Source organism: Paroedura picta, chromosome 4, assembly GCF_049243985.1.
Source record: "Paroedura picta isolate Pp20150507F chromosome 4, Ppicta_v3.0, whole genome shotgun sequence".
NCBI lineage: Eukaryota > Metazoa > Chordata > Lepidosauria > Squamata > Gekkonidae > Paroedura > Paroedura picta.
In genome coordinates, this window is record NC_135372.1 from 34,373,030 (window position 1) to 34,396,876 (window position 23,847).

Sequence of the window (23,847 nt, forward strand, 5' to 3'; positions counted from 1 at the left end):
TAGTCAAACTGCTGGCCCCTCCAGATGTCCATGGACTGCAGTTCCATGAGCCCCCGCCAGCGCTGGCGAGGGCTCCTGGGAATTGTAGTCCATGGACATCTGGAGGGCCACAGTTTGACTACCCCTGCTCTAGGGGAAAATGCTTGCAGCAAAGAATGTATCTTTTCGTTTGCAGCCCTGGCCAATCACCTCTTTGGCCTCCAGTTTCAGAAACAGCACATTTTAGAACTGATCTTGACCCCCTCAAAAGCCCTAAGAACTTTTGAGTTTCAGAGAAGCTGCTGAACCGGGCACCGGATCCCAAATTTCCCATCAGCTCGGTGAGGTCATGCGCCTCCGCGGCCCTTGCAGCCCTGCTTTGGTGGGCCCTTGCAGGCAAAGAGATGTCAGACCTCTTGCAAAAGCCCGTTGCTGCTAACCACCTTCTCTTTGGACATCTGTCTGCATCATACTCTTCGGTGCACTCCTGACATGTTGGTTTGGCTGTTCCCTATGCCGTCGGCAGATACGGTCCGACAGTTCTCCAACCAAAGTCGTCTGCCGACTCGTCTGCCCTTGTTCTCTTGCTTATTGCAACAACACACCGTAGAGCGGATCCTTATCTAGCTGGTGGGGTGGGGTGGGTGGGGTGGGGTGGGCGGGGACCAGATTTTTCTGAGCACATTTTCAGAGGGAAGTTTAACAAACAGAAACCTGTATAAAAACTTGAAGCTTTCCATAGTGTATGCAAAGACAGAGGTCCTGTCTGAAGATCAAGCGTATAGCTTTGCACTTTTTCCACTTTGTTGAGCCATGAACCTGACTTGAGAGCCTCAACCGTGCCGGCAGCAGTCTCCCATCCGCCTGCCCCGATAGCGTGATATTAGCACTGCCCATCTTTACTGTATTTTGAGTGTTTACATGTTTTCTTTGAACTGTAATTAAATGTCTCCTGTCCAGATTATTTAAGGGGCACCTGTGCTCTGTGCACTGCCGTTGAGCAGCTCCGCTGGAGAAAGGTGACTGATAAAGGAAAATTGAAAACCGAAAACGCCGCCTCAGTTCTGACATCTGAAGTGTTTCTTGCCTGTTTAAACTAATTATGTTCTAACGCCCACGGGTTCAGCTCACGTTGGATTTGCCAGCGCAGGTGGTTCTGTGCTTCGCACAAGGGTGGTAACTTGAATGGTCATACTCCTGAGGGATGCTGCCTGTTCTCCTGTCAATGAAATGGCTGTGTTCTCAGACTGGGGGAAAGCAGGCATCAGTTTTTGGTGACCAAGCAGCAGCTGTATGGACACGAAACCTGAGACACACTTCACCAAGGCCCATCGAGGCGATCCAGTCAGGAGGCTGCCTTCCACGTAACCGAGGGGCTCAAAACGGGGTATGTTTGCCACCAAGCCCTTGACATGCCTTGTTTAAACCGCAGCCGTTCGCCAGGTTGGAAGGGAGGAAAGCAGGAGTTAGTAATGCATTCGGGATGAGCAAAGAGGGTGGAGGGCTGGGGAGCTGCATCTGTGCCACATAAAAAGTTTATTAACAGTAACATCTAATTTTTACACTCTTCTTCACAACACTCAAAAACGGTTTGTGTACATGAACTTAAGAGCTGATCCTAAGCTAAACACAGAAGGAGAGAAAGCAGATAACGTTTTTAGGCGAAAGGAGAGTTGTTGCTGTCTGGCCAAGGAACAGCTGATAAGGTTAACGGCGTTTGTTTATCTGGTCTGCCTGCACTGGGGAAAGGTTTCTGGATACTGCTTGACAGTTTAGCTAACATAGTAGAAATTACATCAGACTGGGCGTCCTTCAGATTTCTTCTTGAGGCAGCTATGTTTTTTGCCCCTAAGGGGGGTAATTTTCATCAAGATTGCTCTTTGGTTAGAACTCTTATGAGTGTGGACATCATACGAGGGACCAGATTTATGAACGCTCTCTCTCCCCTCTGCCCCAGGTGTGCTGCCTTCTGTTGTACACCTGATACCAAAAAGCAGTGGGTGCTACAGTGGAGTACACAGCAACCAAAAGCAAAGTCTTCACGCAACTGACTCGACTAGGTCCTGCCAGCAGCTACAGCCAACAGCTCTCTGTAAGGCAGAGAGCAGCAGAAAAACAGCACCAGGCAGATAGCCAAGTTTGTAGTAGCAGAACAAAATTCGAGTCTAGCAGCACCTTTAAGACCAGCAGAATTTCCAAGAGTATAAGAAGAAGAGATGGGTTTTTTTGTATCCCGCTTTTTATTACCTCAAAGCGGCTCACAACCACCGACCCTTCCTCTCTGCAAGAGATATTCTGTGAGGTAGGTGGGGCTGGGAGAGAGCTCTGAGAGAAATGGAAGATGGCAGCAACATGTGAATAACAGGTGCCTTGAGCTCTCTGTCCCAGTTTTTATCTTTCAGAATATTTGAGCTTTGAGCGAACCGTGATTGGCCCACGGTTACTCAGCCGGCTGCGTGGGGAAGAATGGAGAATCGAATCCAGGCTCTTCACATTGGACACCACCATTCTTAACCACTATACCATGCTGGCTGCATGACAAAGTGAATTTTGACAGACAAAAGTTTATATTCTGGAAAGCGTTGGTCATTTAAGGTGCTGCTGCCTTTGAACGTGGCTTTAGAAAAACATGATATTCCTTAGGAGCATAAAGATGAAGAAAAATTGACAGGCCTAGGTGGCCTGTCAACAGAAGCCGAATTGGATGGCATTACCCAGTAATGTTGAGGGCCCATTCCGAGATCCTTCTCTTCCGGTTCCTTTGTTCGCAAAATTCAATGCTTCCGTTTCCCGAAACAGGCAAAAATTGTAGGTCGGCGTATTGGTCCAGGGGGAAGTTTCAAGAACCATTTGAAGTAGCATTTTCTGATAGTCCCAACATGCTTCGGCTCCTCAACTTTCTCCAAAAATCATCCTTCGTTCGAATCCGATGCGGATGAGCTGCAGGCCATCACCGGAAAGGAAGCGGGGCATGTCCTCCTAAGCCCTTGACTGATTTGGATCTCGCTGTTTGTACACGGTGAATGCCAAAGGAGGTCTCGCTAAGCAAACTCTTGAACTTAGCTCTTCTTTCCCCTCCCCCACCCCGGATCTCAGCCCAATTCCCAAGCTTGTGTCTTGATCAAGCTGCTTCGCGACAAATCTCCATAAAGGAAGGGAGATTACCCATGCGCACACCGCTCTGCAGTTGGCCACGTCTATCAAGTCAGCAAAATAAGAGGCACTGGAATTGTTCCCTGGCACACAATTGTCCAGAAAAGAGAACTTCCTTGTCGTTCCTCTCAGGTCAGAAGTCACTGTCTTGCTTAGCCAAGTGTTTCAGATTCCTCCAGCTTAAGGTTTAAATCTGTTTGGGTTTATTTAAAAAAAAATACTGCTAAATTTCTTGTAGGCATGGTAACAAAATGTGTAAACCTTATTGAAATCGGATCTCCTTGGATTCCAGAAGATGGGATTCAAATGAAATACTTGGTCACACCGTTGCTACGGCTTGGAGAGCGACACGGTGACTTTAACAGGCAGGATTTTGAAATATTTATGATGATCCATATTTAAGGGTATCACTGAGCTGCCATTACAATGGTGGGGTGTGTGTGTGTGGTGCCGTCAAGTTGCAGCCAACCTGCGGCAATCCCAGCAAGGGGCTTTCAAGGCAAGCGAGAAGCAAAGATGGCTAACCATAGCCTTTCTCTGCTGATTTCCTTGGGGGGGGGTCTCCTTCCCAAGTACCAACCCTGCTTAGCTTCTGCAATCTGATAAGGTCAGGCTATCCCATGCCACTTTCCCTCCCTACAATGGTCATGGGGCAAGGGTGGCCAAACTGGCGCTCCGGATGTCCATGGACTGCACTCCCTGTGAGACCCTGCCAGCATGTTGCAGCTATTATTCTGCATTCATACGTGACAAGGTCCCGGTATTGAATACCTTGTGCTGATAAAACATGCTATGGCAAAGATAAAACAAGGTGTTCAATACCGGAACCTCGTTGCATATTAATACAGAACAATATATGCAACTAGGATCAAAAAGAAAACAACTTTTCTATGAACCTTTGGATTTTTCGGTTGGTTTTGCCAGCTACACCCCGGTGTTTTTTTCTCATACGGGTGTTTCTACCAAGCAATCAGAGATTAGGGGTGGAGGCAGATTTGGGTTTGTCACCAGTAAGTGTACTCTTAACTAGGAAATTGGGGGGTTGTTCCCATTGCCTACTCATTGGATCGTCTTTTCTTTTGGATTCAAAGAGAATCACATTTCTACACCAGGCTGGCTCGAAAGCCTGTGGTTCACCTGTCGCTTCACCTTATTGTGCTCCTTCTCTTCCAGTGTCATTCCTCTTGCCTAGCTAACTCCTCCATCGGAGCCTGCCCTAGAGGAAAAACCACCAGAGTAAGGATCAAGCCAGATGACACACATAACGTGAATCATGCTGGGGGATTATAAAATCTCCAGGGAGTGCAGGGGGAACTCCATGCAATGCAGGGGGATAAGTTTCACTGTTCCCTCCCTCACCATTTTCCTGGGCCAAAACTCTCGGGGGGGGGGGGTTGTCCCATTGGGATTCCACACGGTACAATCACTACACATAGACACCACCTCAGGGCCCACCCACGGCCATTTCGGCTCAAGAAAACGAGAGAAAGCTGAAGCCCCTTTCTCCCTGGGCTGTGTTCCCGAGGTGAATCAGGAACCGAAGTTATCAGAAACATTCATTCCTTAGTTTTCCATGTGACTGCAAGTGGGGTCAGGGGACCTGTAACCTAACTCATACCACATTTGTCATCGAGTTTTGTCCTAAGGTGTGGACACACACACACACACACACACACACACGGGCATTCTCTGCATGTGCATGAAAAATGGTTAGCTTTCTCACCCTTATACTCCCCAATGAGATCAGGCAGTCTCTATCTGCTTAGGGCCCCGGGCCCCAAGGAGAGAAATCTGGCTCAAAGAGGCCAGGGCTTTCTCGGCTTCCTGAAGAGATCAGGCCCCCCCCCCCCCCAGAATCTTAAACAATTCCGGAGGACCTGCAAAGCTGAGCTGTTGCGTCAGGCCTGTGGCTGAGGCCAGGCGATAACATCACCCCTAATCAAAACATCCACCAACTGGAACCTCTCCAAGCTCCGATCAGTCCCCATAGGGAGACAAATAATAAGAGACAGTTTTTAGGGAGGATTTTCTGCTTTATTGCTTATCGTGTATTGTTTTAAAATGAAGCTAACCATCCTGGGCTAACAGGGACGGGGCGGTATGCAAACAAAATATTTAAATAACATCTGGACAGGTGGGATTTCGATTAGAGACAAGGTATGGCCGTCCAGCACGTTGGCATGAAATTATGGACATTGATCGATCTCAGGACCTTAAATCTTTTCTCAAACACGGAGGCTGCCGCTACCCTGCATCCTCGCTAGTCTCTTGACCTCCTCTTTAACTCAATTCATCGGTGTGTTTCTGCCACCTGGTGGGGAAGAAGCATTTGCCTGCTGATCGCTGTGGAAATACTGGAGCATGACCCATAAGGGCATTAGGCAAACCTCTGACCGCAGAGCCAGAGGACATCGCTGAGAGCCAAGAGAGGAAGCAAAATGTGAGCGCCTACCTCTGCTTCCCCCATCTTGGCACCCTGCCTAACGAGTACAAGTGAAGTTGTCCCTCACAGAGCCTAGAATCAGAGTTGGAAGGGACCTCCTGGGTCATCTAGTCAAACCCCCCCCCACCATGCAGGACACTCACATCCCTATCGCTCATCCACTGTAACCTACCACCCCCTTGAGCCTTCACAGAATCAGCCTCTCCGTCAGATGGCTATCCAGCCTCTGTTTGAAAATCTCCAAAGATGGAGAACCCACAACCTTCCCAGGAAGCCTATTCCACTGAGAAACCGCTCTAACTGTCGGCTATCAATTGCTGGAAAAGCCTTTTTCAACCTCCTATGGAAGAGTCCCTGAAATAAACTCTCAGGCTTCAAGGACCCCCGGAAGTGATGTCAGCTGGCCACGCCTTCCTGCCACACCCCTTGGAAGTGACGTCACCAGAAGCGTCATCACCACACGCACCTTTCAGTCCCTCCCCCCACCTTTCCTATCCCCATAGCTCTGCCTCATGTAGGCTGGAAGGAAGGGCAGGAGCTAAGAAGGCAGCCCGGACCCCCAGACCATATCACAACCAACTCCCCCGCTTTGATTTTTACATCCATGACTATCCAGCAAGCCCTCTGGGCAGAGGCAGCCCATTCCTTAGCTTGTGGCCAAATCCATTAAGGTAGGAGGGGAAAGGCCGCAGACCCCCTCTGGAACTCCTGTGGGCCTCCAGGGGTCCTCTGACTACTGGTTGGAAATCCCTGTGCTAGGGAGAGGGGGGGAGAGAGCGCTAGCTGTATCACAGATTCTTTCCCCACCCCATTCACACACACACATGCTCTGCCAGCTGGTGCAAGGAAAGGGAGGCCATTAAATCTGTGGGTTCAGAGGTGGACACGGACGCTGGAGGTGATTTCAGATCTTTATTGGGACCCCAGCCAGAAGAACTGAACTGAACCAACCCCCCCCCCCCCCAAACTACTTATATACATGCACAGACAATAGGATCTTCCTGCCCGCTTGCTGTATTGGCCAGTTTCACTTTAAACTGATGATCCTGCAGTTGGGATCTGTCTGCACATTGGCTAATTGCAGTGCAGACTTACGATCCTGCCTTGGACCTCAAGCTTGGACCTTGGCAGGAGAAGCATCAGAATCAGAAATTGCTCTTTAGGCCAGAGAAAGGTGGAGGCCTCAGCAGGGGATGGGAACCCCCGAGGACAGAAATGCCAGCTGAGAAAGATCCCCTTTCTAGCACGGCCATCAGGCGACACCTTGATAATGCAAAGACCCTCCCTCTCCCACCCCTGCCACTCAGACGCTCCCACTGCCGGGGGAACGAAGCCAGACGGATGAGACGCCCCAGGAAACAGTCACATCAGAAGGCTTTCCAATTGCTCCCAAATGTCAGAAATAAACGGACTCAGGTTTTGGAGAGTCGTTGATCATTAAGCATAAGGCAGTTGTTCACAACGACCAGCACAACACCCCCTCCTGCCGCATAGGCTGAGTAGTACATCACTGGATCAAAATGGTTTCCTGATGACTTGGGGGAGGGGGTTCCCCGCGAGTGCAGCTGGCAGCTCCGCCAAAGTCCCTCATGGAAGGCAGGCTGGCCCAGGCGGGTGATGCCGGTGTTTCCTTCAGCTGCATGGCTCAGCAAGGAGCTTAAAGGGTAACGCAGCAGGCCGGATGGTGGCTGGAGAACCTGGTGATGGAAGACTCAAGCCAAAGACGATCCATTGCAGGTTAGGGTCTTCGTACGACCCGCTCTTGGCAGTGAAGAATAAAAATCTCTGCCCCGGTTGCATGGGCTTATTGTTGTCCTCCTGCTTTGCTCCCACCAACAGGTTACAAGGTGCGGTAATAACAGTGGGTGGGCAGAAAGGGGTGCTGGTGGCAGCAGGGGGGATCACCTTAGGGGAAGGAAAGAGAGCCAAGTCCGAGCTGCTCTCTCATAAATTCAAGGCCATGGATAGCCCTGGGCAGGCCAGGAATGCCCCATCTGGTCAGATTTTGGAAGCTAAGCGGGGTCAGTCTTGGTCAGTGTTTGGATGGGAGACCTCCAAGCAACACAAGGGTCATGACACGGAGGCAGGCTGTGGCAATAAATAAGGGTTGTAGGCCTGGCTTAAAGGGTAATAGGTACAGCTCATAGCTTGACTCTATATATTTTCATTAGGGGAGGGTGTTACCTTGAAACAGTTTTGCCACAATTCTCCTTTCTGCTACTAGCAGGAGCTGGTATCCAGAAGCCATTCTCCTTCTCTTTGTCCAAGAGAGCGGACTCACAGTGTGGGTCTGTTACTTGACCCAACTTTGTTCTTGGTCATTTAAGCTGTGGCTGTGACAAGGAATGCGTTTTAATAAGTGAGGTAAGCATTCCCTTGAGAAACCTGGGCAGGACCACTGTTAACGGATGCCCCAGCGAGGCCCATTGTGCTGTATGTGTGGGGTGGCCTTTGAAATGCAATTAAATCCCTTTTTCTCCCAGACTAGGAGAAGAAAAATTGGTTTTTGTACACCAAAGGAATCTCAAAGTGGTTCACGATCACCCTCCTTTCTTCTCCCCACAACAGACACCCTGTGAGGTAGGTGGGGCTGAGGGAGCTTCTGACAAAACTGCTCTGTGAGGACAGCTCTGACTAGACTGTGACTGGCCCAAGGTCAGCCAGCTGGCTGCATGTGGAGGAATGGGGAATCAAACTTGGCTCGCCAGATTACAAGCTGCCACTCTTAACCACGCCACCGCGCTGGCTCTAGATGGACTCACACAAACATCCAGATTCTACCAATATTTTATAGAGAATTAGTCTTGTTCCTCTAATAAAAGCTGTTTTAACAGTATCCACAACATAAAATTTAAGAATCCCAGCCAATATTTGGAAAGCATTACGGCCTAAGACTGGAGTCTCCAAGCGGCCTGCAATCGCCTTCCCTTCCTCTCCCCACCACAGACATTCTGTGAGGTAGGAGGGGCTGAGAACACCCTGACAGAACTTCTCCGTGAGAACAGCTCTAATAGGACTGTAATTGGCCCAAGCTCACCCAACTGGCTGCGCGTGGAGGAAGAGTGGGGAATCAAACCCATTTTTCCAAATGGGATGCCACTGCTTTGGACCTCTAGGCTACACCAAACTGGCTCTCAAGGGGGAAGCATTAGCGGCCAATACGTTTGTTGAGCTACAATCATAAGATTCTGTCGAGCTTTATGCAAAGTTTCCGTACAAATAGAAGCCTTTGTGCTACAGAATGGGACAGTGAAATGTTCCCTCTCCTGGTTGCTTTCTGATTTACATCAGGCGCAGGTCAGCAGCCAACCTGTTTGGCCTCTGTAAATGTCCATGCAGCAGGCACGCTTTAAAAAGTGGGGCTCCCGCTGTAGGCACTGATTAATACCAGCCGTCCCACACGCTTCATTTCTGTAGCGAGCAAAGAACGGCTGCTTGAGCAGCCTCAGCATTGTGCTTCCAGCTTGCAAAGCTGTCCTGCGTATTTCTTCCCCCCTCAAATCTCAGAGCTTAGTCTCTCCCAACAGATGACCTCAAAACCCATGCATGGCAAAATGGCTGTCATCGTAGATCGGTGCGTTGTAACCTGATCGCTGCGATTTGTCCTGGTTTGTTGCTGGGGTGCAACAAGGCAATTATTTCTTTTTTGGGACCAGAGGCTTTCCCCGGGCCTCAGAAGACGATCTTGACCCTGAAAAATAGGGATTCTTCTCCCAGCAACCGCCTCCATCGTCAGTACCCTGTGGATCATGGTCATACAGGTGCCACAGATGTCAGGCCGCCCGTGAACCGATCTTCTGAGGTTGCTGCTAAGCTTAAAAGCAACTGAGTCTGGGGAGGGGGGATGGTCGAGGGACACAGTGCTGGATGCGGGGGGATGTTCCTACCCCGGAGCTGGTTTCCACATTCAAATTACCTCTGTTCCCAAGCTACTATCGGCCTCACAATAAAAATATTCGTTTTGTTTTGCCGTCAAGTCACAGGTAGGGATGCCAGCCCCCAGGTGGGACCTGGATATCACCTAGAATTATAGCTCATCTGCAGACTAAAGAGATCAGTTTCCCCTGGAGAAAATGGCTGCTTTGGAGGGTGGGCTCCATAGCGTTATAGTCTCCACCCCAAATCCTGCACACTCCAGGCTCCACCCCCAAAGTCTCCAGGTATTTCCCAGCCCGGAGCTGGCAAGCTTGGGTGGGACCTGGGAGTCTCCCAGTTTTACAGCTCAGCTCCAGGCAACAGAGGTCAGTTCCCCTGGAGAAAATGGCTGCTTTGGGGGGGGGGGCTCCCTAGCATTGGACTCCACTGAGGTCCCTCTCTGGCCTGGATCCCACCCAGCTCCTCCCCCAAAGACTCCAGGTATTTCCCAAGCCAGAGCTGGCAACCCTAGTCACGGCTGAATTCATGGCAACTCGGTGAGGTTTGCAAGGCAAGCGATGTTCTGAGGCGTTTTGCCATTGCCTGCCTCTTAACTTCCTTCACGGTCTCCCATCCAAATACCAAACAGGGCTGATCCTGCTTAGCTTCTGAAATCCGACAGGGCTGGTCCAGCCAGGACTCAGGTGTCATCGCGATATGTTTTCCCCCTGGGGCAAGTAGTAGCTTATGAGGCAATCCTCATAAGGAAAAATGGCATGGGGTTAACCCTGGTACAAATCCCTCCCCAGGTCAATGCAGCTACTGTGACGATTGGAAAGGACATCTGGTGTGACTCATGGATAACAGAGGCCTGTGGGGCAATTGTGGCCCTCCCATGCCTATCTCAAAGGACCCATACATGTTGATATTTCATTGTGCAGCATTTTAGATACTGTGAGCCTTAGAGTCTTCCACTGAAGTACAAATGCCCCTCCCTACTAGGAATACCAGTCGCAAGTGGGACCTGGGGATCCCCCATTTTTACAGCTCATCTCCAGGTGACAGAGATCAATTCCCCTGGAGAAAATGGCTGCTTCTGGAAGGGGGGACTCCATAGCATTATACTCCACTGAGGTCCCTCCCCCCCCGCCAAATCCTGCCCAACCTTGGCTCCACTCCCAAAGTCTCCAAGTATTTCTCAACCAAGAGTTGGCAACCCTCCCTACCCACAAATCCCACACTATAATGCCCCCCTGGGTGTCTTTTTATTAGGGTTTTCTTTCAAGGACAAGTGCATCCTTTTACTAGTGGGCTATTTCCCCCTCTGGAGTGCGAGTGCCTTAGGGCCGGGGTAGTCAACCTATGGTCCTCCAGATGTTCAGGGACTACAATTCCCATGACCCCCTGCCACGTTTGCTGCGTTTGCTTGCAGGGGCTCATGAAAATTGTAGTCCATGATCATCTGGAGGACCACAGGTTGACTACCCCTGCCTTACGGGAGGGATTCCCAGCCTGGGTGCCCTGAGGTTACGGGACAACCCCCCAGGGGTTACACGGCCTTTCCCAGAATTTGGGATGACCGTTGACATCAGTAGCCATCCCTGGAGCCCTCTTCCCCTGTTGTTCTACAGGCCTAGTCTCTTTCTCCCCAATGGAAAAATGGTAAGCGATCAACCAATCGATTGGCTGGCTCCCGCATCTTACTTCGGCACCTATTTCTCCAAAGGGGAATGGCACCACTTCCGGGGTTCCTCGAAGCCTGGAAAATATTTCATGGGTTTCTCTGTGGTCAAAAGGTTGAAAAAGGCTGCCTGAGGATCAAGGCCACGTTCTCGTTACCTTACAAAGAGGCGGGATCGTGTGCTTCCTATTTCGTATAAGGCCCCAAGTCATCAAGATAAGCTTTCATTAACTTTTTCTGTGGCTTGTGCCAACCATTACCTATATGTGTGCTTTCTGTAAATTGGGGGGAGAAATGAGGAATCTAGCAAAGGGTTCTGTCACGGTTTCCCTCCTAAGAATCCAGCCATTCAATTTGTCACACGTTATGTGATTCCTGATTTAAATCAGGGGTGGGCTGGGTGGTGGACAGTGCCATCCGGTTGACCCACGGCAACTCCTAGTAGGGTTTTCGAGACAAGGCTCATTTAGAGCTGGTTGGCCATGGCCTGCCTCTGCATCACAGCCCTGGTCAGGGTTGAAGGTAGAATCTGCTCAGCTTCCGAGATTGGACGAGACCAGGTGAGCCGGTCTCTGCTAAATTTGCATCCCAAGTGCCAGAAAGCAGGAAACAACAGAGTTCTGCTTTCTAAAAAAATAATAATAAAAATTGGCTGAGGGTTTAATATCGGGGAAGGGGCTCCTTAAAAAATCAGGGCAACGTTGGATTTTGCGTCCCTGTTTGCGGTGCAGAGCCGAGCGTGCCAGCGTTCGCGGTCAGCCAGTCCAAAATCGTGAGGACGAGAGAACTATAAAAAGCACAGTGAGAAAAAAAAATTTCAGCAGTGGGTTTTATTGCATTTTGTTGGTACCGTTCACCTCTGGGGAGTGAACCGTATACAGAGGGCGGAGTCCTTGAACCAAGAGACCGGGATCCGGAAGGTGACTTGGTGAAGATACTCTAGTCAGAGCTGTTCTCTCATGGGCTGGTGGTCTCTCAGGCTGGGTTGTCACGTGTCTGCCTGTCTGTGCCTGCTGTACAGGTGAGAGGATGTTCTGCACAGCAAGTGTAGACAGGCAGACACGGGACAACTCTGTCCAGCCAGCCTCACGGGCTGCTCCAGCAGGGGGCTCTCTGCTCTTTGTTTTACCGGACCGAATGACTCCGTTGCAGGGGTAGGGGAGGCAGTGCAAAGTTAACTTTTCACACCTTAGGGAGCTGTCAAACAAAGAAGACATTTTGCTTTATTCAGAAAACATTTTTTTTCAAGCATCATAGTTTATTTTCCTTCCAGGTGTACAAGGTGAAGGGAGGACGACACAAAGACGCACCCTTTTAAAAGCCGGTTCCGAGCCAGTGCATAAAACTGGTTCCATTCACGGTTTCGCATTCATGGCGATCATTTGCAACGAGATCCTTTGGGCCCGGCAAGCGATGAAAGGCCAGATTCCAATACGAAGGAATAAGGTTACATTACATGCTTTCAGAAATTCTCCAAAGATGCACCCTTAAATTACTATTGTCACGGGCCTATAAGGATCTTAAATGGTCCAGCTGATACAATGGGCACTATGGTCCTTACTTAACATTCTGCTGACAGTATAAGCTGCACATGAAGCAGGGGAGAGAAAATACCTGTCCCAAGGATAAATAGTTAAATAAGAAACTTATATACCAGAAATGCACAAGCGAGAAGTTGATATTTTCTGGATACTTTGGAATAGCCATTTTTTCCTTCTGTAGCCTAATACTGTTATAGGTAAATTGACGCAATAAATTGGTGTTTAGTTCTTACTGAGAAGAGGGGAAGAGGTATGGAAGCTGTCCTTACAATACTACTTGTGGAATGACCCAAGAGGTCCCTTCCAACTCTATGATTCTATAAATCTATGATTCTATGATTCTATGAGTATAGACATTCCATAGAAAGTCTTTTGTTCATAGCTAAGTCTGAACTGTGCCACATTTGATCATAAAAGGGAACAGAGTACTTAGTAACAAAGAAAGGGCTCAACTGAACGCTTGACGTGCTTTCTTAAGGATGCTTAAATGTTGTCTCATTGATCTTTTTCTTATGTGGGTTTGCTTTCAAAATAACTTTGCGCATCTCCCTAAACTGTTAAAATGGACATCGTTCCTTCAGCTCGGAAGGAAGATCGATAATACCGGTGACGCAGCACGGCCCCTTATTAGAACAGAATTGGCCCGAGTGCTTTGATTTTGGAAAAGAGGCCATGAATGTCTAAACGGTCCTGGCCTTATTCATTACCGTGGCAGATTTTCAGTTTTGTGCTCACTAGGATTAATCTCGACCTACTCCACAAGATTCAGATGAAGTTGCATTTGTTTCTCAAATTCTGGCCCAACTGCTGTGAATGTTTCTAGGATATTGGGAAGGCAATGTGGACATTGAACATACTTCTAATAAAAGGGGGGAAATAGCAAAAAAATATTATTCTGTAGCGCGTATATTTAACAAAGGCACTTTCCCCCTTTGTGATGTTTTGTTTGTGACCCCTGTCTCTTGTCTTGTCTTTTCCTGCATAGAGGTTTTGCACAGGCAAAATTATTGCCAATTAACAAACAGATTGAATTATGAGAGATACTTTAGTAAACATTAATATTTACTGGTATCTTTCCCCCCACACACAGTTTCCCCCCTCCTTTCCTGATCCTGATTGACTAACTTTTGTTTATTTACTTTTGAAAACCGTATTTGAAAATACGCTGGCTGGGAGGGTGGGCGGTTTGGAGAACTACAGTATTCTAGTCTTGCAGAGAGGTCTGTGTTGGAGGGACGCAGACAGCAGAAGAGTTTTTAAAGTGCAAATGTATTAACAGGTGGTCCTCATCCTACGGTGGGGGGTTAAATAACATCAGGAAAAGTATGGTGCAAGCCTAACTAGCGGTCTTATCTGGGTTCGGGCAGCTGGTGGCTGAGATCCATTACATGAGTCATTTCAGCCTTCAGAAATGAGGTCTTGGGACTTTTTGCTGATCCAAACTGCGACGTCCTCAGAGAGAGCCCAGCTTTCTTTGTCTCTCTCTCTCTCTCCCCCTCTGGATAAGTCGTACGCACTGCGTGGCATAAAATAATAGGCTGCATATGGTCTAGCACAGCGCTTTTGTTTGTCACATTCCTTTGTTGTGATAGGTAACGGTTACTTATGAGACAGTGATGGTTCCCATAAACATGAGCTCCATTTCATATATTCCAGCAAACAATATTTCCGGCCATACGGGGGGGGGGGGGGGGGGGGAATTATTTTCAGCTTTTGTGACTGAGTCATCCATAACTGTAGAATAACTTATTTGAAACCTTGGCTGTGTGTTTTTTTTAGTAATACGATTCCTACGTGTCTTTTTTTAGAATTCACACGTAGTTAATCAGCATGAAAGAGAAAACATGCATATTTACATGTAAGGCTTATTTAGACCCTCAGTTCTCTCAAAGATAATTACGGAAGGTCAGTTTATAAATGAAAGGATGTTTGGTGGTTGTGGTAGCCATCAAGGCGTTCCCTCTTTGCTGACATTGCAAACCTCCCCCCCCCCCTTTAGAAGAGGTCCTTACTTTTCCCTGCTGGTTGAAGAAAATTATAGACATTGTAGTAAACAGATACCATGTCTACATACTGTTTCCTGCGGAATGCGTCCCAACGCAATTTCACTTCTGTTAGTGTGGTGCAATAACGTTTCCAGAATTTGTATCTCCCACTGGAATGTTAGTTGCATTTTCTGTTAAAAAAAAAAAAAAACAGAAAAAAGGGGGGGAGAAATAAATGTTTTCTGCAAATTCTGCACAAGTCTGAAAAAACGTTAAACTTGCACGATTGACCTTCATTCTTGAAATCCTGTGGGAAACGTGCGCTTTTCTGGATCATTGGCCTTTCTGGCTGTGCCGTCAAAGTTTACAAAGACCGGCGGTAACACAAATCCAAAGATACAAAACAGTTAACCTAAGAAATGTCTTTCATTTTATTTCTCTCTCTCTTTTTTACACCTTTCTAGATGCTTGCCATAGAGTAAATTCCCTGTAGGGTTTAATGGATACTTCCCCATGGGTAAAATGCAGCAAATCGCAAAACATTAAAAACTACTGGCTTTGAAATTCGGAAAGCCTAATGCAATGATGCTTCCATACAATTCTGAAGGCCACAATCCTATGGATTCTTATTAGGGCCAGTTGAAATTGGCGGGAAATACTTCTTATGCATGAGGAATGGAGACCAACAAGGCATGATTGCCAAATGAGATATTTAGTATAGATTTGTGGTAAAAAAAAGAATAAGGCCTGAAAGATGCGGTGAACAGGAATTCGGGACTACCCCGAGAGGGGAAAAAAAACAAGGAAATATAAGCTGGAACAATATTATTATTACAATTATTATGTGCATGTGTGCCTCATTTTGTCAATTCTTATCTAAACAATCCTGAATTGTTGCATACCATTTTTTTAAACTTCTTTACTTTGGTAAAAGTCCCTGCATTTGCCGTTGCCCGTCACCCCCACCAAGTTTAAAGAAATGGCCTATGCAGTTAAGAGGGAATCAAATTACAGCCCAGAGATTCCCCCCTCCCATTATTCTCTCCATAGGAGAGGACTCATTCAGCATGTCCCGCTACCCGCCCACCTCAATAGGATAGCTGGAGACGCACCAAAAGAAAATGCTGCATCTATTTATTAAAGTCATGTCTGCCGGTGAAGTACAAAGTCCCAGGGACAGAGAAGTCAAGCGCTTGGCTTCAACAGTCTTACAGGCCATCCGGCTGCTTCCTAAGCCCAGCATCATTGTCTAGAAGGACAGAAGTTCCCGTTTCCTATCTCAGCTCCTCATCTGCCAGCTGGTCAACAAAAGCATCCCCCTCCCAAAAACTTCTCTCCTTTGGGCGGCTGCATTTCTTGACAAGGAACCAAATGCCGCCAAGAGTTTAATCGGTCCGTTGTCAAAGATGCTTCTCGTTCCGCTCCATTGTTAAGAACGCTTCTCGTTCTGTTCAGTCCTGGAGGAGCTTTTTGCACGGAAAGTGTCAGAGGGGAGAGATCTCCCCAGCAGGTCTACTTTTTACGCAGGCAGCCCAGGATGGAATCTTGCTGGCTGCGTGCAGAAAGCCTGAGAGGTCCCAGGCAAACTAGAGGGTTGCCTATTTCGCCTTCTCCAGAGGCACAGATGCGGGTGCCATTCGGGCAATGCGCCTTTGACTCCAGCGACGTGCGAGTCTTGGCTTTTGCACTCAGAGACAATCTGTGTGCTTACTTCCTGCACCTTCCGTGCACAAAACTACTAGTCCTCTGCACTTGGGGGGGGGGGTTGAGCATCTCTTGATGGGAGTGTTATTAGGCAGAAGGCAGTTTGACTAATTTCAGAGAAATATCCGCCCCCACCCGTGTCATTTGATGAATTGGAGGCTCTTTTAAGCATGTATTTTAGGAGCCTGGGGGGCTAAAAGAATGGCTTGTTTTCATCTTTGCAGATAGGAATCATGGCATTAAACTGAACGTAAAAATCTGAAATCTAAGGATAACCATAGAAGAGCGACAGGAAAAAAAAAAAACATTGAAAACTAAGTTATTTTCCCCCGCACCTCCACATCACGTTAAACGCTGTTAGTCGTCCAGCAGGCCATTCATACGTATTAGTAATTCAACAACAACAAAAATTGCACAATTACATTCTTTTCAAGGCAGAGAATTGCTTTCCGTTCTCAATACCACAGGGGGAACGGCGAGCATGGCTTCTAGCATGCGACCCATTGGACCGAGGGATACCTTTTGTTTCTCTGGCATGCTTGTTAGCCCACCGGGAACCCCCCCCCCCCTCTGGTCTTGCCTGTTCAAAGCAAGGTCAGGAGCATCACCTATTTCCCAGACACAGGCCAGAAGCTCGTCCGAAAATCCACAGGCCTTACCAGCACGTCTTCCTTGCATAACTCAGAAGTCCTCTATATTTTTTTTTTCCATTGTGCCCGGGCAGGGTCCCCTACTCCCCTAGCTTGCCAAACCTGCGAAGGAAAACACTGGTATATGAGATCTGCAAAGCGTGCCCCCCAGTTGGTCTTCTCCTTGGCACTCTCTGGAGTCCACGCCGCCGCACGCCCTTGCCCAGTCTAACCAATGTGCAGACTACTGTACAACTGCATTGTCCTGAACAGGTAGTCTGAACACTGGGCCGACGGAACAGGATCGGGTTCGAATTCTACATTAGTCCTCCTTTTAGTCTTGGTGGGGGGGGGGAGAGAAAGAGTGGGAGAGAGAAAGAAAAAAACCTCCCTTCCCGCGTTTCAGGATCTGCTCTTTTCCCCCCCTTTCCTAGTTCTGCAGCCTTCCTTCACAAAAACGCAAACCGGAGTGCAGCGGATTCCGAGCCTTGACGTGGCACATTTGCAGTAGACGGTGGATCTGGCAATGAATTTAGGACTAGGGGAAGGGGGGAGGGCTGGGCCCGAACATCCATATATGGGATGATGTCACCCTAGGGAGGTTTTGGGTATGCACTGTGCCGCTGGTGAGACCGCTGGAATTGCCTTCTCTCAGACATGGGTCTGTGTATAAAATGGTACCAGATGTTTTAGTGTAATGTTAAGCAGTCATTTCATCTTGAGGCCAGGTTTTTTTTTTTTTCCCCTCCTCCCCCCACCCCCCTTCTTCTTCAACTGGGCAGGAAGTGGGCCCCACTATGGAAAAGCTGTAAAAACTTAAGACATGCAGCTCTGCTCCAGCGGCTTCAGTTCAGGGCACATTCGTGGAAATCTGTGAAACAAAGTTGAACCAAAATTCTCTTCGATGAAATGTTGGCTAAGGGGGAGAACAATGCTGTGTATTACTCCCCCCCCCCCTCTATACACACACACACACACACACACACACACACACATACTCCTTGATTATTGTACTTGGGGATTTCTTTCTTTCCTTCCCCCCTCTCAATCTGTTGGCCTTTCGGGCTCAGAAAAGGGATTCTTTTTCGTCTCGGACCAGGCGGCTCGAAAGCACGGCTCGCTTTTGGACTTGCCCAGTAATTACAGCCACTTCCTGAACGCGAAGCCCCCTCTGAAAAGTCTGCAGAAATGTTCTTTGTCAGAGACTCCCCTTAAGTAATTAGTTCCACATGCGCTCTTCCTATTTTCCTCCAGCTATTTGGGCTGGCTTGAGACGGTCCTGGAGCTCAAGTCTGGCTTTAAACTTTTCACTCCGGGCATTTTGCTCTTCGACGGTTTCTGGGGGCCGTAATGAATCGTTTCTGGTGCTATCGGGGGCCATCCGTGTAAAACAACAACAACACTCTAGCCCTCCTGGTCTCATTTTACTCCTCTTGGTGCTTGCTGGCGCAATCCTGGCAATTTTGCTGACTTCAGCGTAGATTTGAAAATATTCCCTTCCTTTCTCTTTCCTAATCTTCCCTGCCCCTCCACAGGCATCAACCCATCTCTCTTTGGAGTTTTATTGGTGGTTTTTTTTAAATGTTGTACTATTTGGGGCCAAGACAAAGTACGGCGTGAATAATCTTTTCAAGCAAAAGTGTTCCTTGTAAACAAAAAACAAAAAAACCCTGCAAGATCCCCCCTCTGCCCCATTTTTTTAATGTTACAAGAAATACACTTGCCCAGCATGTCATTTGCTGCAACGAAAAGATGAATCCCGGACATCTCGCTCACATCGTTCCTAGCCATTTGGTTGGAATACTAGAAGGAAATCCAGACGTTCTAGCTATCCCTGAGCCAAGGAGCTTGTTTTCTATCACACCTTACTGTGTTTCATGACTGCTGAGTGCCTGGGGTAGAGGGGGCTAGATGGCTTTGTCTGCATACTTACTGGCGATTGCACCACTGGCCGTCATCTCTCCGGTCACTTTGGCCCAAGGCTATCTACGCAGAAGAAGAAGAGCTGGGGGTTTTGTACCCTACTTCAAAGCAGCTTTCCTCTCTCTTCTCCCCACAACAGACACCCTGTGAGTCAGGTGGGGCGTAGAGAGCTGTAAGAGAACTGCTCGGTGAGAACAGCTCTGAGAGAACAGCGGCTGGCCCAAGGTCGCCCAGCTGGCTGCATGTGGAGGAATGGAGGGCAGGAAGGGGAACATTTCCAAGAGTCCTACTAAGATTGCTGGCCAGGCACCACTAACAACCAACTTGAGAGACCCTGGGGGGCAAGGACCATGAAACCGGCATCGTGCCAACGCTCTGACACCACTTCCACCATAAACCCAGAAGCGGCATCCCTGCATCGGGGTGATGCTGTAGTCTTCATGCCAAACTCTATGGTTTTCAGGTTAATCCTAGAGCAGGGGTGGCCAAACTGTGGCGCTCCAATTGAAACTGAACCAAGGAACCTTCCAGAAGACCCCGGAATTACATGGTACAATCCTACCTCGGATCTCAAGCTCTGTCCTCGGCAGGACTACAGACACAATATTAATGAGCCTTATCTCTATTGAGAGCAGACTGCACTCAAGTCCAACCCTTACAGTCTCCGTTTCTGATGGAGAATGGTCCCCAAGAGGTAGAGACACGACCAAAACCATGCAGTAAGAACTGAACAGCCGTGGGTTGCATCCACGCCTCCTTCAATATGGCACCGTTGTTGCACTATAGCAGTGGTTCATCTTGTCCACATCCAGACATGAGTGATTGCTGTAGCACAACGAGAATGCTGATAGCCAAAGAGGTGCGGATTCAGTGCTATTTTCTCATCCCCAAACTAGCTTCTTTAAGCACTGACCTAGAACGACCACTAGGCTGTGCCTAGTGCCGACTTTTTGACCTTTTGACCATGGAGGAACCCCTGGAATATTTTCCAGGTTTCGAGGAATCCCAGAAGCGGTGCCATGCTCCTTCAGGAAGTGGGCGTGGAAGTAAGATGCGGGAGACGGCCATTCATTAATTCATTAATTCATTAATTCATTAATTCATTAATTCATTAATTCATTAATTCATTAATTCATTCATTCATTTTTACAGACTGCCAACCTTGGCCCGGCTGGCTCGTGGCGGTTTACAGTAAGTAAGGTATAATACAATTTATGCAATTTATGCAATAAAAACAATATATGTGAAACAATACAGTTGATGGCGGCAGCAGTCAACATAACTCCCTTGCGGACCCTTGACTCTTCCGCTCACAGTCGTTGTGTCCCGCTGCATGACCTGGCGATGTTAGCCTGAGGGGGGTACAGATCACTAAAGGAAGGGAGGGACCCGATCTTCCTCCCCGGCCTCTCCACCCCGGCCTCAACCGAATGCCTGGCGGAAGAGCTCTGTACTGCAGGCCCTGCGGAACCCAGAGAGCTCTGTCAGGGCCCTTGGCTGTTCTGGAAGCTCATTCCACCAGGACCAAAAAAGCCCTGGCTCTGGTTGAGGTCAGGTGCATTCCCCGGGGGCCCGCAACAATCAGCAGATTCATAGCTGCAGAGCAGAGATCCCTGCAGGGGGCATAAGGAGATAAGTGGTCCCACAGATTTACCATTTCCATTGTGGAGAAAGAGACTAGGCCTGTGGAGCAACAGGGGAAGTGGGCTCCAGTGACATATAGTGATGTTGGGGGCCATCCAAACTTCTGGGAAAGGCCACATAACCCCTGGGGAGCTCTCGCGTACCCCCAGCATTCCCTGGAACCCTGGTTGGGAATCTCTAGCCTAGAACCACATCAGGATTCTCTGTTTCCCCTCCTCAACATTCTCTCCCACAACTCCCTTCTCCCTTGTCTTCCTCTTGAATCTCCTGCTTCATCATCCCTATGCCCATTTTAGAGATGCCGGCCTCCAGGTGGGACTTGGGGATCCCCTGCCATTGCAGCTCATCTCCAGACTGCAGAGATCAGTTTCCTCGTAGAGCACAGCTGCTTTGGAGGGTGGACTCTGTGGCATTGTACCCCACTGAACTCCCCGTTCTCCCCAGGCTCCGCCCCCAAATCTCCAGGAGCTTCCCAAACTGGAGATGGCAACCTTCCCCCCTTCCTCTGCCGGGGACCTGGTAGCCCTAGCCCACTTCCAAGTACTTCTAGCGTTCTCTGCCCATCACAGGCCCATCATGGTGGGGGGTTTGTCCCCACTATCCTGGCCAATGGAAGATGGCAACCTCCACGTGCCACACCAAGGCCAATATAAGAGCGCCAGACTGGGCCTGCTCTGGCCTGCTGTTGAGAGAGCCCAATGCCTTCCCCAGAAGGTTATTCTTGGCAGGGCCCGCAAGTATGTGAAAGGTTTTCCCAATTAAACGCTGACAAACCTACACACTGCTTTCATTATATCCACTGCCTCTCATGCATTTTATTCTACGAGCTTTGCCATAATGGCCAGGCAGTATTTCATTCTGTGCGGCGGGAACCGCTGGAGGATGCTTTTTAAGTGCACATTTCCACTTGTCTGGGCGACGCCGTTCTCCGGGAGAGATCTGAAAACGTGGGAAGGAGCAGCGCAGCCTGGCGTGGCTCAGGGTCAACATGGCAGGCTCAGGGGGAAGGGCACAGAATACGTGGGCATGGGACCACTCGGGTAAATCAGTTCCGTTGATCTGGAATGTATTCTTAAGCGCTGGATCGAGTGCGGTGTAGCAGAGCTAGGGCTGGGGAGATTTCCATTCAGATTCCCAAATAGCTGAGTTAAATGACCTTGAGCCATTATCTCACCATCCCCCACTCTCACACGTAGCTTTCAGGGATGCCTGGTGGATGGGCAGGTTGTTGGGCAGATGAAATACAGGAGGGGAGAGCTGTTCTGGCTTTCCTGCTGGAGAAAGGAGATCAAAATGAAACAGTTCTGTAGCTACTGGGGTCGCCAGCTCTGGTTTGGAAAATACTTGGAGATATGGGGGGTGAGGCCAGGGGAGGATGGGGTTTGGGGAGGGGAGCCTTCTTAGGAGGGTGTAATGAAGATTTTTTTCAGCCTTTTGACTATGGAGTTACCGCTGAAATTTTTTTCAGGCTTCAAGGTACCAGGAAGTGATGTTAGCTGGCCATGCCTCCCAGGCACGTACCCCCAGAAGAGAGGATCCTCAGGTGGCAAAGGTTTAAATGTCTGGGACCCATCCCCTTACCATCTTACATAGAAAAGCGTTTCTCAACTTTTTTACCATTAAGAAACTCCTGAACCATTCTTCAGGCTTTGAGAAACCCCAGAAGTGGAGTGATGGTGCAGAATACGGTTGTGAAGCAGAGCTGTGGAGACACCCACCTGGGGCCCTCCCCTTCCTACCCCTCTAGGCCTCTCGTTGGCCATTTTGGGAGGGGGGAAATGGGTTGACATGCCCATAGATGGTCATATAATCTGATAAATGTTTAATAATTTTAATATAGATAAAAATTAATTCCCATCAAATCAGGAAACCTTCCAGGGCCATCAAGGAACCCTGGGATTTCATGAAACCATGGTGAGAAAGTGGGGGGAAACACTGCATTACAATTATATACTACAACTACTATTTGGAAGAAAGACAAAATATTAATAAAGCATAGATTTAACAATGTGTATCTCATTCTTTTATATCACCCAGACGTTATTGACTAGATACTGTATTGACCCCATTTTAACGTTTCTCGTCTTCTGTTACAACTTGGTTTTATTGTTCATTAATATCTAATATTGGTAGAATTTCTTTAAAAAAATTAACCCCCCTTTTCTTTCACAGGGTGAGAGGGCTCTCCTCAGCAGTCATTTTGAAAAACCCTATCCTGCAGCACCATTGAGGGGCCTTCGTGGTACCATATGATATTGTATGGAAAACCCTGGTATAATGCCATGCACACTCCATTTTTTCCAGTACCTGGAGATATCCAGGTACTACCAGGAGGTTGGTTGGAAAGCCTGGTATTGCGTTACAAAGCATCATCATCATCATCATCATCATCATTATCATCATCATCATCGCCAAGTAATACTTATTATTAAAACGCACCAAAATGTCACAGCACATTGGGCAAGTTTTTGAGTTCTCCAGAACTCTTCATCGGGTTGCAATTCCAGAGATCTCAAAAATGTGTATAGCATAGACCAGCCTTTCTCAGCCAGGGTTTCGTGAAACCCCAGGGTTTCTTGATGGTCCTGGAAAGATGGGACATGCTTTGTGTTACAACTTTGAAGAAAAAAAATCCTTCAGACTCCCTCTTTTCCCTTCTTATTTTCTCCTTATCTTCCTCTTCTTTTCTTCTTCCGTTGTATTCTGTGCGTGCACACAAAAGCTTATACCAGAATAAAACTTTGTTGGTCTGAGAAGTCCCACTGGACCCAAACTTTGTTCTGGCTTGAAAGGTCCAACAAGGCATTTTCCTTAACCTCAATGACCAACGGGATAGAGCCAGGACTTCAACTGAAGTTGCCAGATCCGGGTTGAGAAATGCCTGAAGATCAATGGACAGAGCCCGGGAAAGGTGGAATTTAGTGGAGTAGAGGGAGCTCAGTGAGGATACGAAGCCACTGAGTTCACCCTCCAAAGCTACCATTTCCTCTGGGGCAGGGGTAGTCAACCTGTGGTCCTCCAGATGTCTATGGACTACAATTACCATGAGCCCCTGCCAGCATTTGCTGGCAGGGGCTCATGGGAATTGTAGTCCATAGACATCTGGAGGACCACAGGTTGACTACCCCTGCTCTGGGGGAATTGATCCTGTATTCTGGACATCACTTGCAATTCCAAGGGAACTTGAGGCTCCACCTGGAGATTGGTAACTCCAACTCCAGCAGCACCATCAAGGGCACCTAGACCAGCTGAGGCTATTACTGTTGGAATAGTCCCCACCCACCAGGGATCTCCATGCAACATGTGGTAG

The 23,847-nt window shown here is 48.4% G+C and overlaps 2 long non-coding RNA genes across 2 annotated transcripts; one reads left to right on the plus strand and one right to left on the minus strand.

Moving 5' to 3' along the window:
* Window positions 1–11,926: 11,926 nt before the first annotated feature.
* LOC143835122 (uncharacterized) lies at window positions 11,927–17,295 on the minus strand. Its single transcript, XR_013230009.1, has 2 exons — window positions 17,001–17,295; window positions 11,927–14,828 (listed from the first exon to the last, which is right to left on the minus strand). It is a non-coding gene; the product is annotated as an uncharacterized LOC143835122 (long non-coding RNA).
* Window positions 17,296–22,005: 4,710 nt separating this feature from the next.
* Window positions 22,006–23,293, plus strand: LOC143835126 (uncharacterized). Its single transcript, XR_013230016.1, has 2 exons — window positions 22,006–22,080; window positions 22,710–23,293. It is a non-coding gene; the product is annotated as an uncharacterized LOC143835126 (long non-coding RNA).
* Window positions 23,294–23,847: the final 554 nt, after the last annotated feature.